We start from the raw sequence: 18,175 nt of genomic DNA, 5'->3' as shown, positions 1-18,175 counted from the left end.
CTATTGGCTGCACCTGTGGAGGATGTTCACGTGCAGACTTAAAGACTTTCAGCTGAAGCAGATAATGAGATGGCGTTCTGCATTTAAGCCATGAGTGATTTGAGCAGAATTGCCGGGAACTCGACCTTGTGACGTTCGGTTGTGAGACGCTGAGGACCGCGCCAGGGTTTGACACATCGTGCCTGTGAAGAAGGACGGGTGAGGGACACATGCTGTCAGCACACATCGGAGGTGATTATCGTCTGAATAATCGTTAATAGTAATTTGGCGTTTTGTTACGCAGTATATTTGAACATTGATGAGAATTGTGCAGTTTGCTTCTCACTGCCGTGGCGTACGGATTGATGATCCTCCACCTGTTGTGAGAAGCTTCTCATTTACATAAAGCTTAAATTCAGACCTGAATGTGTTGCTGATAGTGTGTGCCTCTGAAGGATATTTGTTGTAGCTCTGTTGACTTACCTCACACAGAGTCAGTTGTCGTATCCACCTGGGGGGTGTTCGGCGGTGAATCTGAGTCTAGAAGTGCCGGGCTTTGATCCATTTGGGCGCTGGAGAGCGCGCCGTCCTTCACCATTGCCAAGACAGCTGAATATTTATGTTATACACGAATTATTGCACATGAGGGGGAATAAATTTATTTCTTGGAACCGCTTTCTGGTTATTTAGCGCTGGGCCATTGTCAGATGCTGGTTCGGTTCTCTGACCCGTGTCAGCACATAATAGGTTCATTCCATTTGCTGATATTTTTTGAACTGTGTTGCCTGTATTGAACCTCTTGACTTTGAGTAAAAGACAAGAACTCTGTTCTCTCCTGGCTCACATCCTGTTGTATGGCTGGGGGGGCCTGGCTGCCTTTTTGTTTCTGTCTTTGTTTTTCCTTCCAGGTGGCTTGCATTTGGGACTGAGTGGCTGTGTAGCTGAGTTTATCAGGACCTCACCCTGATCACATGAGGCTGATCACCTGCGGCTCGTCAGGACTCACAGCTTTGGTGCATCTACATGGATTGGAACATGGTGGCATTTAAGACTGGAGTACACAGTGTGTATTTGCCAGAGACTCGACCTTGTGACCAGACGGGTGAGATCGTCGTCTCGGGAGCCATCTCATCATCAGTGGATGCAGAGAACGTCCAGGTTTGATGCATGGTCTGTGAAAGAGGAGAGGGTGAGGTCTCACGCTCGTCAGCACACTTCCTGAGGTACGTTAGATTTTGTGACTAACATTTATACAGTCAGTAAATGTGTGTCCCTCACACCTTATTATATTGAGCTGTATGTTGGTCGTTTTAAAATCAGCTTCCCACTGCAGTGGAGTTTTGTGAACTGGATGTTCCATGCCTGCAGGGTGGGAAGCTGATTAGTAATTAAGCCAGGAAGTGTTTGCTGTTTGTGCACCTTTGAGCGTTCTCTCTGTGTGTTGAGTGTGGACTCACATAATGATTCCTTCTTTCACAGACTCGGTTTGTCACGGCCACCTGGGGGGTGTCGGCGGGGTCCTTGGGTCCGAACCAGTTCTGGCTCTGGACCGTTAGCGCTGCTGGGAGCGCACCGCAATCCACCACGCCAGACCGCGCACTTTTATATTTTTCACAGCACTGTTATGTTCATTAAACTCTGTTATCCTTTGTACCGTGCTCTGCTTATTTTATACTGGGTCCTTCAAACGCTGGTCGGTTCTCCGGGCTGCGTCCGACACATAACACATCCACTCTGCTGGGTTTTAGGCTGATGATCTGTGTTGGTGTCAGAGGCCTGTATCATAACAATGACAAGAAAAGTAGGAGGGGTGATTGAGAAGTTCTGAGCCCGACCCCCCCAAAAAGTAGGGCATGGTTCTCCATCTTTTGCATTCTAAGAAACCAATGTTTCTCAAGAATGTGTGAAGCTTTGATTCACTGGCTGCAATGCTGAGAAATGTCATGCCACTGACATGATGTGTGTGGCACACATGCAAATGTCAAGTGGCACTGGTGTGGCCTTTGCAGGTGCAAGGATTTGAGCTGCTTCATGGCTCTCTCACAGATGTTCAGCATCACTGGTGTGGCTGAAATGCTGATACACAGTGCTCAGGATGGATGTGGACTATTGTATTAGCCTTTATGTGACAGAGACTGTGAAAATGTCCCCGACTTCAGGCTCAGAAGAAAAAGCACGTAAATAATATTAACATAAAATAATGTAGCCTGGGAAGTTTGTTGTCACACAGGACACAATTACCAGGGTTCATGCAGCACTTTAATTTTAGTCCTTCAATGACTAGTGGGAGCAGACTGGCAAACCTTTACAATTTGACAGCATAAAAAATACAGTTTAAAAAACAAACAACAACAATAAAACCCATTTGGAACTGACAGATGTTATGCAAAGATAACATGAATGACTGCTGCCAAAACGGAAAGTTGATAGGGCTATTCTCATATACCTATAAATGATACGCCAATATGATTGGATAAAACACTAAAGAATAAATAGCAATACACCCTTTTCGCAGATGGGTAATATTTTTCATACCACCCAAGTAATCAGCCAATCCGGACAGCGGAGCGGCGCCACGACGAAGAGGCGCGGTCAGAGGAACTGTGAAATACTGGTGAGTCACTATTAATAATTTCTTACGTGTCCAACCTCGTGGTTGATTGTTAAAATTAAATTCGTTAGTTCTAAAAGCCATCATAAATATTTATAGGAAAACGTTCTATTTTTTTTCTACTAAGGTTTGAACTTTGAGTTTTTACACAGGAGAGAAAAGTGAGAAAATGTTAATGCCTGTTTGAGAAAAGGGTATAAAGTGTGTAGTGAGGGGTTTTACAGCCTTAATTTCGCCTATCGCGGGTTATTTTTAGAACATAACTCCCTTTCACGGCCTCGCAGTTTCGCAGATTTTTTTAGTGCAATTTTGCATGCTTCTTTTTTTTTTTTTTTAACAGCACATTGTGTTCTGCGTCCTTATCAGGCGGGCCAGTCGCAGCACCGGTCGGCATCACCGCAATTTCTCTCACTGCCTCCGAAGCGCTTACTGCGTCTGTGGGCTCGGTAAGCGTCGCAGCGGGCCACTCAGACCTCAGGGTGTATGGTTTTCTTCAGAGTGTATAAAGCCATATTCATTGGTGAACAACTTGATAACTGATAATATTTTTGGAGAAATTAGGGATATTAGGTAAAAACAGTGAACAATGCACACTGATATCACATTGTCCCTGGTAACCAGATAATCTCTGAACAAAGGAAATGTCTCAACCTTGCTATCAACTAAATTTAAAATTATTATAGAAACTTTGCATAATTTATTACCACCCTTGAAAATGGTCATCTAATCCAATCTAGACCCCATGGATCCTCATGCTAGTGTGCTAGTTACATACATAACCCTTCAGGAAAACATCGCAATCAAAAGAATTGAACAAAGAACACCTTAGCTTCCCATTCCAGAGCACTTCAAACATTTGGAGGAACCCTTCATAAACCTACCATATTTACTATAATAAATACTCCCTTTCTAATAAAAGCCCATGCCTCCCACCACTTGATTTTTTTTCATCACATTGCATGTCATGAAATTGTGAATTCCTGAGAGAACAGAGTAAAATGAAAATAAAATAGTCCTACCTTATTGCCATGAAATCTCATCAAGTTTCTTCTGGATTCCATGTTGGTTATGCAGCCACAGTGCCTCATATTTCTGACCCTTCCCTGTCATGCAAATGTCTGCCCGTTCCCCCAGCACCCCCCACCAAACCAGCAGCTGTTTTGCTGTTTTGGTCAGGGTTGCAAGCTTATCCTTGTTCTTACATCATGCCTGGACGCATTTACCATAGACTAGGAAACTCCGGGCGGCATGGTGCTTCCCCTTCTCTTCCGCTTCTTTTACAACTTTTAGCTTGAACGCTGCCGAGTAAAAATGTTTGCGCCGAGCCATTTTATGTAATTGTGTAGCAGCTACTGCATGCAGAAAAGCAACATTCATTTCGAGTCTGCACTGCTTTTCTTGCATGCTGTACGCATGTACGTACGTACCGTAAGGCTGTACTGTGTACAGCATGCATGCATATGCAAACGATCATCAATAAACACCCCCTTCATGAAAATGTGGGGTGGGCCATTTCTTGCAGATGGAGGAAACAGAACCTGGAAGCTTTTATTTGTAGTACAACAGATCCAAGGACATATTCCTGCAATGCATCTACAGCCTTCTGGCTGACAAGGAGAGAAGGCACCCTCCTGTCTGAATCAGAAGGATAATGAAGGCCAGGTCAGATGGCCGACAATATTACCTATGGAAAATCAATTTCACATAGAAATGCTCCTATTTGATTGATTAAAATGATGTTGATGTCAAATTCTATTTAGTTAGATTATATTTTATTTTACTTGCTATTTATGGTATTTATTTTGCTTATGTGTGAAATTAGAGAGAAGTTTTTTTACTTTTATTATTAATGGGTTCCACCTAGCACATGTTTGGTAAGCATGTAGGCCAATTAAAAAGTGTTGTGTTTAATTTAATTTAATTAGCTTATAATGTGCCAAATCACAGCAAAAGCCATCTCAAGGCGCCTTACATAAAACAAGTCAACATAAAATTGAATAAATAATAATAATAATAAAAAAAATTCAAATACATAAATAAAAACAGAAGTAAAAGAATAAAATAAATAAAAATAAAAACTATCCATAAGAAAGAGAATAAAAATAGGTTTTGAGTCTTGACTTAAAAATGTCCACAGACTCAGACTGCCTCACGGTTGCAGGAAGACTGTTCCACAGGGTGGGTGCACGATACAAAAAGGCTCTTTGACCTGCTGACTTCTTCACCCTGGGAACACAGAGAAGTCCCGCATCCTGCGACCGCAAAGTCCGGGTCGGCACGTAGAGTTCCACCAGATCACCCAGATAAGATGGCGCCAGTGTTGTGTTGAATATATTGTGCTCTAACTTTTCATATATGCAGGAAACATAGAGAAATGATAATTTATGCCAGTAAGAGTGTCATATTGTTGAAAAGGGAGTGCACCACAAGTTCTACCAAGAAGACTCAGATTTTTTTCTTTCGTCACATTCACTAATTTTATAATACCTGTTATCTAATCAGAAGCAACCTATAGGAAATGCCAAAGCCAGTTAAAGATGGCAATCCTGACTCACCTCTCAGCTGTTTATGGACACTGAGGCTTTCCCTCCTCCACCCCACTGCCTCCTGGTTGGTTACTGTCATGCCTCCGTGCTCTGCTGCCTCCCGTTGGCCCCTGTCTGTTGCTGGCCTCGCTTCTTCCTCCTCTTCATGTTGCCTTTGCTTGGTTCCTGCATCCACCCGGTCTCCAACCAGTGGTCCACCCCACCACCACCAGGTGGCCCCTGTTTGACGCCAGGGGTAAGCTCCACCCCTGCCTTCTTCCAACAGCAGGATTTGAGTGCAATATATCCTGACACCATCAGGAATGGGGACCAGTTCCAAAACAAAGACTCTCATATTTGTACATTTTTAATCAATGGAACAAAAGTTCAAGACATTTCCCTCCTGAGTCTTAATGATAGAACATGAAAAATTTAATCCGGCAAGCCTGAGATCACACAAATCAAAAAAGTAATGACATTTGTGTGAGAATTTTTAGGTCACTTTGGTGCCATTCTGAAATTATGTGCCATCTTGGATTGCACTGATGCTGTAAAGCAGATTCATTGTGATAGGAGCATTTTAATGCTCCTATCACTTTAATTTTAAAGTTTTTCAGGAGGTAATTTTGGTGATCAGCTAAGAAAATGGCCGAAATCTTGGAATTTCAAGTATCCAATTTACCAGATGGGTTAAAGGGCACTCCAATCAACACTATTGTTTAAAAAAGTACACCAGATTATGAATCATTACTTTCAACTCCTTAACTTGTGCAGGTGCTGATGTAGCTTATAAAAATAAAATTAGCCATACAGAGTCTAAAAAATGCACACAGATTCAGAGCTATTTATCAGAACACAGTCAATTTGGGTTGTTTTTGTCTCCAAATGTAATAAGGCTTTAATTTAAGCTTTCAAGTCAAATTCTTCTATTTTGCAATCAACATATGTTCATCTCCCCCTCTTTGTAACCTACGGTATATTCAGAAAAATACTGAACAATTATGATGATTACACACCGTGAAAATGGTGTCTCTGATTTCACTCCTGTTATGTTCGCTCACACAGTCCTGTAGAATTACTGTTCCACTGTGTGGCACTGTCTTTTGTCTTCAGAAAAACAATATTCCACCGTCAGCCTTCTCCAGACTTGTCGGTGTCACTGACACTGGGGCTCCCAGTAGCACTTAGCTTAGCCATCGGTTTAGCTCAGCTTAGCCAATAACTCAAAGGGCTGGGAGCTGGTCTGCATCACTGCTGTCCTGTAAACAGCAGCCACTCATTGTCGCCTTTCTGTCTCAGTGATCACAGAAGTGGCTTCCTCAGCAAGACTCTTCGACTTCCTGCACATAGCATCTTAGCTTAGCTTAGCTTAGCTTAGCATGACGCTGTGTCACAAACCACAAACATGGCCAATTCCACACTTTTGGGAGAGAAAAAGCTCTTTCTTCTCCTGGCAACATGAATAGGAAGGATAAAATCCATGGTTAGATCCATGTTTTGAAGACCATTGTCACGATGTGCTGGGCTTCACTTCTGCTCTCTGTCCAAGATGCACTTTAAAGAAAACTCACTTTATTCCTAAAAGTATTATTTTTGGAAAATCTGTCCACCTAATAATCAACACTAGTCATTTTAGTGCATCCTCGTAAAGGACACATTTTAACCATTTTGACATATTCACTGTCAAAGTCCACAAAAAAAAAAAACACTGATTTCACACAAATTCAGTTTACCCCCTTTCATGTCAATAGGGGCCTTCAAGGGGCCGTTACCGTACATGATGTCATTGACAGGTTCATGTTTCTGAGCATTTATCAGCAGAAGGTGAAATCAGGCTAAATTCCCTGTGTTTATGATTTAATTTCTCAGGGCATATGGGCTCAAAAATAAAATGCAATGCATCAATATTTTCATAATTCTTTATTTATAATAGTCAGCTCATTTGACATTTTATTTACTAGTGATATGCACTTTAACTACTGTCTTGGGAATCATCATGCCAAATAGGGTGCTTGCAGCGTCGCTTGCATTTAGCTGTAAAATTGATACCTACTCCACTAAAAATGTCGTAGTCTTCATCTGAGTCTGATGTACAAAGAAGTCATTCAGTAATCTGCCTGAATGTTGTTGCAATATCAGGGAAAAGTGAACGATGGCACTGTTTTTTATTTTAATGACAGTCTTATGACGTGCCCACAGGCACATCATATGACTTGGCTCCTGTAAGGGTACAGGAATAGCCCTAGCATGTTCCATGAAGCAGTCATGAAAATCTGACATGGGTTGGGAGTGTTGTGCACATTGATGATGTGGACTTTGTGGATAAAGAGCAAAAAGATCACCTTGACAGACTGCAAGAGCTTGTTAAGCATCTCTCCAAGGCAGATCTCAACTTACATCTTAAAAAAATGTCATTTGGCACGACTTGAGGTTGATGATCTGGGTTTCAGTGTGTCAGCCAATCTGGGGCCTTCCTGGGGCTGCAGAGAGCAGCCAGCACAGATCACGCCACCCACAATGGTAAAGAAGCTTAAACGTAGTCTTGGGCTCTGTGACTTCTTAAAACATCAAACATGTTTAACAGTTCTAGAAGGTGACGTGATCACGGTGTCAGAAACTCAAAAATAGACACGCTGGGTTACTGAGATGAAGAACAATTGGACCCAGAGCCACTTTCAACAGGGACAATCACATCAAATCAAAGAGATTATCAGGTCAAAAAGCCTATCAGGTCTACAACATATCATGAGCCACAACAAACTGTATTTTGGAAGCCACTGTCCACTGTGAAGAGAACAATGCTGTGGTGGGGTGCAGAACTCCAGAGGTGGTATAGTAGCTGTTTGGCACTAAGAGTCTCATCATCCACCCTGCACAAAGTGGCACACAACACAGTGTGAGTGTTCAGGTGTCGCTTAATGGTTTCCACACCCAGTTGTTGTTGAAGACAATGGTTTTGTTGTCATTTTTCATGGTTGCAATTATTGTCAGTGTCATTGTTTGTCTTATGGTTCTTTTGTGCATCCCTCCTCTTTCCCAATGACCACTGGGATAGGCTTCAGCATTGGAATACGTGGATTCTCTCAGACCCTTTGCCAGTGACTGTCCAGATCTTGGTTAAATTAAATATCTATTTTCAATGTCTATGAACAACTGTTTTCCAGTCTTTAATGGATGTCCAGATTATGAATGGATTTCTCATCTGATTCCAGTTGTCAACTTCATCACTGCCTAAGGATGAGAAAGAGCAGGGTAAACCCTGACCAAACATGTTGTGAGGGTTTTCTGGGAATGTTTGGTGGAAGAAACTATCTAGATGGCTTTCAAGTCACACCTTCAAAGGAACTTCACCCACATCCTGAGGGATGTCAGGGACAAAACTAAGGTATTGGAGGGGTTTAGGTCAACTTCAAAGTGATTCTGGCAAACTAAGAGAATCCAGGAAATGGAGGCAGGTCTTACCCACACTGTTTTCAGCAGGGGTGGAGAGCTGCTTTCCTAAACTTGGGATATAGTCAGGCAGTGAAAGGAACACTGTCCTCAGCCCTACCAACATGCCCTCCTGATGGCCTCTTCACACATAGTGCGAAGTTTGAACGGTGTTTGGACGAAAACAGCGAAACAGTGCAAAACAGCTCGAAATTAGCACACGAAACATCGCGCTGACATGCCCACACTGGTGTCTTTCGAGCAGGAACAGTGCCAGGTGCAGCACATGTTGCCGCTTATGTGGTATAAATAACAAAATGAAAACCAACCGGTACCTGTGGAACCACATTGTGCCACTTATGTGGAAAAATAAAAAAAAAAAAGATAAAAACACACCACCCACTGGACACAAACTCACACCTTTCAAGAGCTCTGGATTACTAGTCAGTGACTTTACCACTGAGCTACAGAGCTGTTCTGTGAAAGGTGTGTGGAGCTCAGAATCAGAAGAAGAATCAGAAGAAGTTTATTGCCATTGCCAATGAACAGGATTCACAGACTAGGAATTTGCTTCGGTATAATGGTGCAACATTAAGAAGAGAGCAATATAAAATGCTATAAAATATAACATATGTGCCAAAATAAGATAAAATATAAGATAAAAAAGAAATATGAAATATGAAAGGCTGTGTGCAACAGAAAAACAGAAACAGAAAAAAAAGTGGGAGGAGTGCAATTAAAAACCAAAGTACGTTGTTTAAAGTGACCCGTGATAAAATGATAAAGTGACAGAGTTAAGGTTAAGGTGACTGAGTTATGAGGTGTTAATGAGTCTAACGGCAGAGGGGAAGAAACTGTTCTTATGGCGGGAGGTTCTGGTCCGGATGGACCATAGCCTCCTGCCCGAGGGGAGTGGTTTGAATAGAACGTGTGCAGGGTGAGAAGGGTCAGCTGTGATCCGACCTGCTCGGCCCAGAGTTCTGGAGATGTGCAGGTCGTGGAGAGATGGAAGGCTACAGCCGATCACCTTCTCAGCAGAGGCCACAATGCGCTGCAGTCTGTGTCTGTCCCTGGCTGTGGCCCCAGCGTACCACACCATGATGGAGGAGCAGAGGATGGACTCGATGATGGCCGTGTAGAACTGCACCATCAGCTGGACAGGCAGCTTGGCCTTCTTCAGCTGCCGCAGGAAGTACATCCTCTGCTGGGCCTTCTTGAGGAGGGAGCTGATGGTTGACTCCCACTTGAGGTCCTGGGTGATGGTGGTGCCAAGGAAGCGGTGACAGTCCACAGTGGTGATGGGGCTGTTGGTGAGGGCGAGGGAGGGCGGGGGGCTGTGGCTTTCCTGAAGTCCACGATCATCTCCACTGTTTTCTGGGCATTGAGCTCCAAGTTGTTGCTGCTGCACCAGGTCACCAGCCGGTCCACCTCCCTCCTGTAGGCAAACTCATCCCCATCCGAAATGAGTCCGATGAGGTCGGTGTCATCCGCAAACTTGATGAGCTTTACGGAGTTGTGGCTGGAGGTGCAGCAGTTAGTGTAGACGGAGAAGAGCAGAGGGGAAAGGACACAGCCCTGTGGAGATCCTGTGCTGAGAGCCCGAGTGTTCGAGACATTCTTTCCCAGCCTCACACGCTGACTCCGGTCCCTCAGGAAGTCTGTGATCCACCTGCAGGTGGAGTCGGGCACGTGGAGCAGAGAAAGCTTGTCCTGGAGCAAAGCTGGAAGGATGGTGTTGAATGCAGAGCTGAAGTCCACAAACAGGATCCTAGCATAGGTTCCTGGGGAGTCCAGGTGCTGCAGGATGGAGTGCAGGGCCAGGTTTATGGCGTCATCTACAGACCTGTTGGCTCTGTAGGTAAACTGCAGGGGGTCCAGGAGGGGGTCGGTGATGGACTTCAGGTGGGATAAGACCAGGCGTTCGAAGGTCTTCATGACTACAGATGTGAGAGCCACAGGCCTGTAGTCATTAAGTCCGGTGATGCGTGGTTTCTTGGGGACTGGAACTATGATGGAGGACTTGAAACAGACTGGAACATGGCATGACTCCAGGGAGGTTTTGAAGATCCCCGTGAAGACTGGGGCCAGCTCATCAGCACAGTGTCTCGGGGTGGCAGGAGAGACACAGTCTGGGCCCGGGGCCTTACGTGGATTCAGCCTTTTGAAATGTCTTCTCACGTCCTCCTCTTGGACCGAGAGAGCAATGGGGGGAGGGGGAGGGCAGCGGTGAGAGGGGGGAGGTCCAGAGTGTTTGAATATCCAGTTGTGTGGGGGGTGGGGAGGTGTGAGTCCTTGTCTTCAAAGTGTGAATAGAAGACGTTCAGGTCGTTGGCCAGCTTGAGGTCGTCAGTAGAACGAGGTGCTTTAGGCTTGTAGTTGGTGATCTCTTTCAACCCCCTCCACACAGAGGCTGAGTCGTTGGCAGAGACCCTTTGCTGCAGACGTGAACTGTACATGGATTTAGCCTTTGCCACCTCCTTGCTAAATCTGTACTTTGCACCTCTATAACTGTCTCTGTCTCCTTCTCTGAAAGCCACCTCTTTCTGCTGACGGAGCTGCCGGAGTTTAGGTGTGAACCAGGGCTTGTCATTGTTATATCTCACCCTGGTGCGCTGTGGGATGATGCTGTCTTCACAGAAATGAATATATGACGTCACAGTGTCCGTGTAGTCATCTAGACTGTCTGTTGAAGCCTCAAACATATCCCAATCCGTGGTGGCCAAGCACGTGCGTAGCTCCTCTACAGCTTCATTGCTCCACACTTTAGACGTCCTCACAACAGGTTTAGAGAGTTTTAGTCTCTGTCTGTACGTGGGGATCAAGTGGATCATCACATGGTCTGACAGTCCCAAAGCTGCACGGGCCACCGCGCAGTAGGCACCACTCACTGTCTTGTAACAATGATCTAACGTGCTCCCTTCTCTGGTTGGGCATTTAACAAACTGTTTGTATTTTGGTAATTCCTGACTGAGATTCCATTTGTTAAAATCACTAAGAATTATAACAAGAGAGTCCGGAAAGTCTCTGTCCACGCTCATAATGTGATCCGCGAGCGAGCGCTCGGCCTCGTGCACGTCCGTGCTCGGTGGAATATACACAGAGCAAAGTATGAAAGAGTTAAACTCACGTGGAGAGTAGAACGGTCTGCAGTTTATGAGGAGATATTCCAGAGAGGGACAGCAGTGTTGGGAGATCACAGTCACATCGGAGCACCAGGCGTTGTTGATATAGAAGCAGAGTCCACCCCCTCTAGTTTTTCCACCAGAGAGTGCTCGGTCTCTGTCTGCGGAGTTGGAATCCCTCTAGTTGGAGCGTGCAGTCCGGTGTCTGTGCATTTAACCACATCTCAGTGAAGCACAGTACACAAGATGAGGAGAAATCAAATTATCTCTGTGCACGGACCAGTGCCCCCCCCCCGGCCAGCTCGAACGTGAGTTCTGCTCACGCGAAGTTTATTTCTGCTCACTCGCTTGAAACCTATGGCACTATGGGGGAGGGAACCATGTCGGCACTGGTTCTGCTGTGATTGGCTGTCTCTGGAGAGCGAGGTTTGACTGACAGCCCTCCTCTGACGCGGAAGTCATTCGGAGACAACAGCTTTAAGCGATTATCACCTCGTTTCTGCTTAAAGCTTCACTCCAATCATCATCTATCTCAGCGACAGATCTCTGAAGCTTCTGTACAACAATCATTTCCACATAAATTCAGCATTATTTCGTAACAAATTACAGAAAGTCCTGACAATGGCGCATCTGCAGACTGACTCTGTACTCCCAAACCGATCAAAGGGAATAATGTGATTATTAGCATCAGATGACAAATTAAAACCTCTTAAATCATCTCCTTTAAAAATAACTAAATGAATAAATAAACAAATAATTTATTTATTTATAAATCAAATCCAAACAAAACAGGTCCTGTACAAAATCCTGAGAAATTAGAGATTTTATCTAACAATAAACAATGGACGTTGTGTTGCAATAGACCATGGGATTTCAGGGTTTTGGGGGTTTTAAATGTTATTATTGTGGTTCATGTTACTTTAACAGTGTTGTTAGTGTTATGAGGCTCAGAAAACAGTAGTTTCAGTTTTAGAAGTGTTCATTTCTCGCTAGCTTTTACATAATAAATGAGAAACATGTTACATAAACACATAAATGAAGTGATCTTACAGTGGCTTGCAAAAGTATTCAGCCCCTTGGTATTTCACGCATTTTAATTTGTTTATGGCATTTCAAATACAAGAAGTAAATCAGGCTTCTCAATATAAAAATTTCTAAAATTATCTTCCTTATACGCAAACTGAAAACAAATCTCGTCAAGTTGATATAAATTAATTCAAAATATAAAAGCCAAGATGATGGGTTGCATAAGTAATCAGCCCCTAATATCTGTAAATAATCAGTTTAATTTGCCAGATTTCTTCAGACAAGTCAGGGGATGGATACATGAACATTTCCAAGTCACTGAATATGTCTTGAACTTTATTTACATCAGTTATGAAGAAATACAAACAGTATGGCACTCTATGGCAAATCTGTGTGGAGTTGACAGTTCTCAAAAATGGAGTGAGTGTGCAAGAAGGAGAGGAGTGAGGAAAGCCACCAAGACACCCAGACAACCCAGAAAAGGTTTTAGGCTTCTGTGGCTGTGATTGACGGAATTCTGCACAGTGCAAATTCTGTATTTTGTATCTCCAGTTATACAGCTTCATGATGAAGTGGTACAGACGAGGGTCTTCTTTCACTAAAACATCAAATCTAGGCTTGCATCTCAGATGTACCTTCTGGCAAACTGTAGGTGACCTTCCAGGTCTTCTTTTTAAGAAAATCCTCCTCTGTTCCACTTCATCATGAAGCTGTATAACTGGGAACATAAAATCCAAAACTTGCACTGTGCACAATTTCTCCAATTATGCAATTAACAGGAAATAAAAAGTTTGACTTCTTCCTCTAAAAACTGTTGAGGTCTAAGGTTCTAAAAACATTCTGGACTCACACACCATTCCAACTCATTATAGAATGTTTTCACAATTTATTACCACCCATGAAAAGATACAGCTACCTATTTCATAATCATTACCCAATCTACAACCCATGGATCCCCACAGGCAACATGTTAGCTGTCTTCATTGCATTCTGGGTGGTGCGTTTTCTGTTATATTTAAATAATTAACACAGTTGCACACAAGGGTTCTCAGATTTTCCCATCTGCAGGTAGAGAGAGATCTTCCTGTCAGGTGGAAAGCTGTGCGCTCTTTGTTATACAAACGGCACTGGCATGCATTCCTTTCTTGCAGAATAACTTATTACTTGTAGAACCTATTAATAATATTTGTATATCAGCACACAGAACATTAATTTTAAATCATGCACTAATTTGTTTCTTGTGTAGAAATGTGTGGTGGCCTTGTGTGAGTATGGTTGTATGTTCATTTTGTCAAAGGTTATCAGCCTGAGACCCAAACTGATCTGCTTAAATAATAAAATAAGGATGTTGAGTGGAGTTGTCCAGCATCCTCTCTTGGTAGGCAGGCATTGATTAACAAAAATAACACAACGATGCTTGTATTGTGGATAATCCCTTTGCTGTTCCCTCTGAAAGATGGTTGCCTGTTGGACTGATCACTCGTGTGCCTGACCTCTGCCTGCATCACTGACCCAGCCTCCTGTCTGACATTTGGAGCTCTGCTGTTCCACCTGTAAATATTCCTGTGGACAATAAACCAGTTTTAACTGCCTTTGTTGTGGTTTTCTGCATTGGGCTCCTCTGACTTACTGTTACAAATATGCACAAACCTTTTTAGAATACATCACTCTGACACAAAGAGCTGCAGCGACATTAATGGAGGCATGAAGACAAGATAAGAAGATGTTGAATAATGTATTTTTCATTCTGCTGTGACTTCATTTTTTTTTGCACAGAAAACAAAAAAGGTGAGTCAACATAATGGAGGTCAAGAGCAGTCCTGTCTGAAGCAAAACTGGATATTAAAAGTGGTGTCTTTAAAAGCAACACAACAGTGGGGCTCCAACTCAGAAGTCAAAATTCTGTATTTCCTGAACTTGTCTGAGCGTCATGTGAACACATCACAGAGGTTATTAGCTCAAAAGTCTGGGCTTGTTACCTTTGAATCATTATGTAAAGCCAAAGTTTTTGAAGCTCCTTGATAATAATGATCTTTGGCAACTCTGAGAGTTCAAAGTAAATTGCAAGAGATTTTTTTTTAAAAAGGTTTTTCTGCCACTGAACAAAATAGAGAAATCAGCCAGCTATGTTTAATAGAATTTTCATCAGTGCTCAACCAGTCTCTCAAATGGGTTATCTAAGATAATGGCTGCATGGGTTCATTACCTCCTTGTCAAATTAAATTTCTTATTCTCCTCGAGGCAGATTGGATTGTGATTACAGATTTAACGAAAAGAAGGCTCCAATTTTCTCTCCATGAAAGGGCCACGATGACAGCAAAATTATTCCATTTCATCTTCAGGCCTTTGTTGACCAATTCATATCGCAAGGAGAGTTAATGCGACAGCGTTTTGGATTTTCATTGTGTTTTATTCTCTTCTTTGTCTGACTCTTGTACCTCTTAAGTGAAGTGCCTGTTGTGAAAATGGAATGATGCATCAAATAAAAAATAACATAAAAACAGCAGATGAGACATTACTGCAGCACAATTTAATGGTGTCCTGTGATTTAGAAAAAAAGGAAAATAAAATGTTAGCGTGTGGAAAACACTGCGAGAGATTACATTTCACTGAAAAAGATGCATGCAGTATCGTCATTATAGATACAATGCAATACTACCTTGTGTTACAGTTTTTATTGATTGCTTTAACCTGTTTGAAGAAACTGGTAACCTCTCAGTCCTCATCATCACTCTCTCAGGAGAGCAAAAAACACCTCTTGCAAATGAGTTAACCCATTGTCATTGGTTTGACACAATTCCCCCACCCTTTTGCAAATCAGTTAACGCAGATGTCATTCAAGCAGTCCAAACTCCATTGCTTTAGCTGTGGTAACCAAACAGAAACCATATATTCCCATCTCTTAGAAACCTCTTGACCGGCATGAAATCACTGGAGCACCTGTTTGACACTGCTTCACACAACTTTTCAATTTGCAATCAGTCTGCAGGTTCAAAAGGTGCCACGTTGTGTGTTGTAACTTGCAAGCATGGATGGTCTAAGGCACATGAGAGTGAGAGGTAGAGGGCTCGGGGGAAGACGAGTCCGAGGAAGAGGAGTCCGTGTGCGAGGTGTGGGTGTAGCTGGAAGGGCTCAAGTCACAGATGAAATTCGGGCAACTGTGATTGATCATGTGGTAAATCATGGTCTTTCACATAGAGAGGCTGGACAAAGAGTCCAACCTGTTCTCAGTAGAAACACGGTTGCATCCATTGTCAGAGTTTTTCGACTGGAGAACAGGTAATGTTGCTCATACAGTATATACAGATATATCTGTAATGATATACAGTATGTCATGTAATTTTATTCCACATGTCATGTATTCTTTATAGAATCGAAAGGCTACTGGTCGGTGGTGGTAGACGCAGACTTTTGAATGCTGAGCAGGAGGCAGCCATTGTGAACATGGTTCTGACAAATAATGCCATTAGGCTGCATGAAATCAGGGCAGCAGTGATTGCAGATCAGGGCGTATTTCGAAATGTAAATACTGTGAGTGAGACAACAATTGCCCGTGTCCTCAGTAGGAACAACATGGCTATGAAACAGCTCTACAGAGTTCCCTTCCAGAGGAACTCTGATGCTGTGAAGGAGGCCAGATGCCAATGTGGAGGTAAGGACACATTACAGTACTATACTGTTGTGCCTTGGCATATCATGCAGTTACTGTCAACTGGAGTTACCTTTACTGTATGTAATTGTAATTTTGCTTTTTATTTTCTTCAGCGTATCATGGAGCTTGAAGCTGAGGGGGCACATCATATTTTCATCTATGTCGATGAAGCCGGCTTCAACCTCTGTAAAGTGAGGCGCCGTGGGAGGAACCTCATTGGGCATAGGGCCACTATTACAGTTCCAGGGCAGAGGGGCGCCAACATTACTATGTGTGCTGCTATTTCTAATGATGGCGTCCTCAGCCATATTCCAGCTGTTGGCCCCTACAATAGTGAGCGCCTCATTGCATTCTTGGACACCCTGCATGACAGGCTCATCCCGCCTCAGGAAAGAGGGCTGTTGAGGCCTGGCATGCCACTGTTTGTAATCATCTGGGACAATGTGGCATTCCACCACTCTCGTGTGGTGAATGAGTGGTTTGTGGGGCACCCGAGGATGATGATGCAATTCCTTCCTCCATACTCTCCATTTTTAAATCCTATAGAGGAATTCTTCAGTGCATGGAGATGGAAGGTATACGACCACCGCCCCTATGAGCAGATGCCCTTGCTCGATGCAATGACCGCTGCTGCCCAAGACATAGATGCAGAGGCATGCCAAGGATGGATAAGGCATGCTAGAAGATTCTTCCCTAGGTGCATCGCAAGGGAAAATATTGAGTGTGATGTAGATGAGGCCATGTGGCCTATTCATCAAGAGAAAATAGACTAGTAGAGATTTTTTTTCTTTATTGTACAGAATTATTATTTTTATTTTCCTAATGTCTTACACACTGACGGATTTTATTTTTTCTTTCATATTCTATATGTGGTTTCTGTTGGGATATTTCATTTGTTAGCCACGGTCTAAATAAGAAAAACAAGAATGAATACTGCAATCAATAAAATTTTCATCACAGCATATCTGGATCACTTTTTTTGCAAGAAGGCAAATTTGACTACAAATGGCACTGACATGTAAGCTGTTCAGTCATTAGGTACAATGACCAGTAATGCAGCACTGATTCACACTGAGTGCTGCATTTTGTATTTTGATGCCCCTTGTCTAATGACTGATTGGAAGTGCTTATGCACTTGTGTGCAAGTTGTGTTGTTTGAGGGCAAAATTTGCTTTTGGTTCATAGTTTAAATGTTTTAGCAGAGTTAGAGCATTTTGCAAGCAAAATGTGTCATTTTGACCATTGGTGCCACTGTTGAGGCCTCTGCGTTAACTGTTTTGAGAAATGTGGATTTTGAGTCGACTACTGTGTCAAAGCAATCAATAAAAACTGTAAAACTATAGACTGTGTATAAACTGGACAAAGCCTGCATGATATCACCTACTGGTTTTCTATACAGACTCAGAACAGCCAACATGAAGTCCATATCTGGACGTCACCATGTTGACAGCAACTCATGAATGCATAAAGGGGTGGAGCCTGGGTGGCTCCGTGTGTGACGATAGAAGCCTGAACACACTTGGAGTCCGAACCATCAAAGCTTACAAGGCTATTCCACAGGGCGCTGCTCTACTCCAACCACCCATGATCCAAAAAGGTACAAAAACTGTATGAAACGGCTTAATCCGTCTTGCCTCCCAACAGGCTAACTTATGAAGTGCAGAACTAATAACAAAAGAAAGATGCTCCACCCTCTGTCAGAAATGATCAAAAACTGCAACAAACGCTGCTTTGGCTCCAAATCTCTACCCTGATGGAGCACGATCAAACAAGTTTCAAGCTGTAGCCACTACAAATACTACAAAGTTCCTACATGATTAAAGCTGTTAAG

The sequence above is a fragment of the Thalassophryne amazonica genome, chromosome 9 (assembly GCF_902500255.1).
Source record: "Thalassophryne amazonica chromosome 9, fThaAma1.1, whole genome shotgun sequence".
In the NCBI taxonomy this organism is placed as follows: Eukaryota; Metazoa; Chordata; class Actinopteri; order Batrachoidiformes; family Batrachoididae; genus Thalassophryne; species Thalassophryne amazonica.
The sequence above is the reverse complement of the archived record's forward strand: the minus strand, read 5'-3'. Positions refer to the sequence as shown.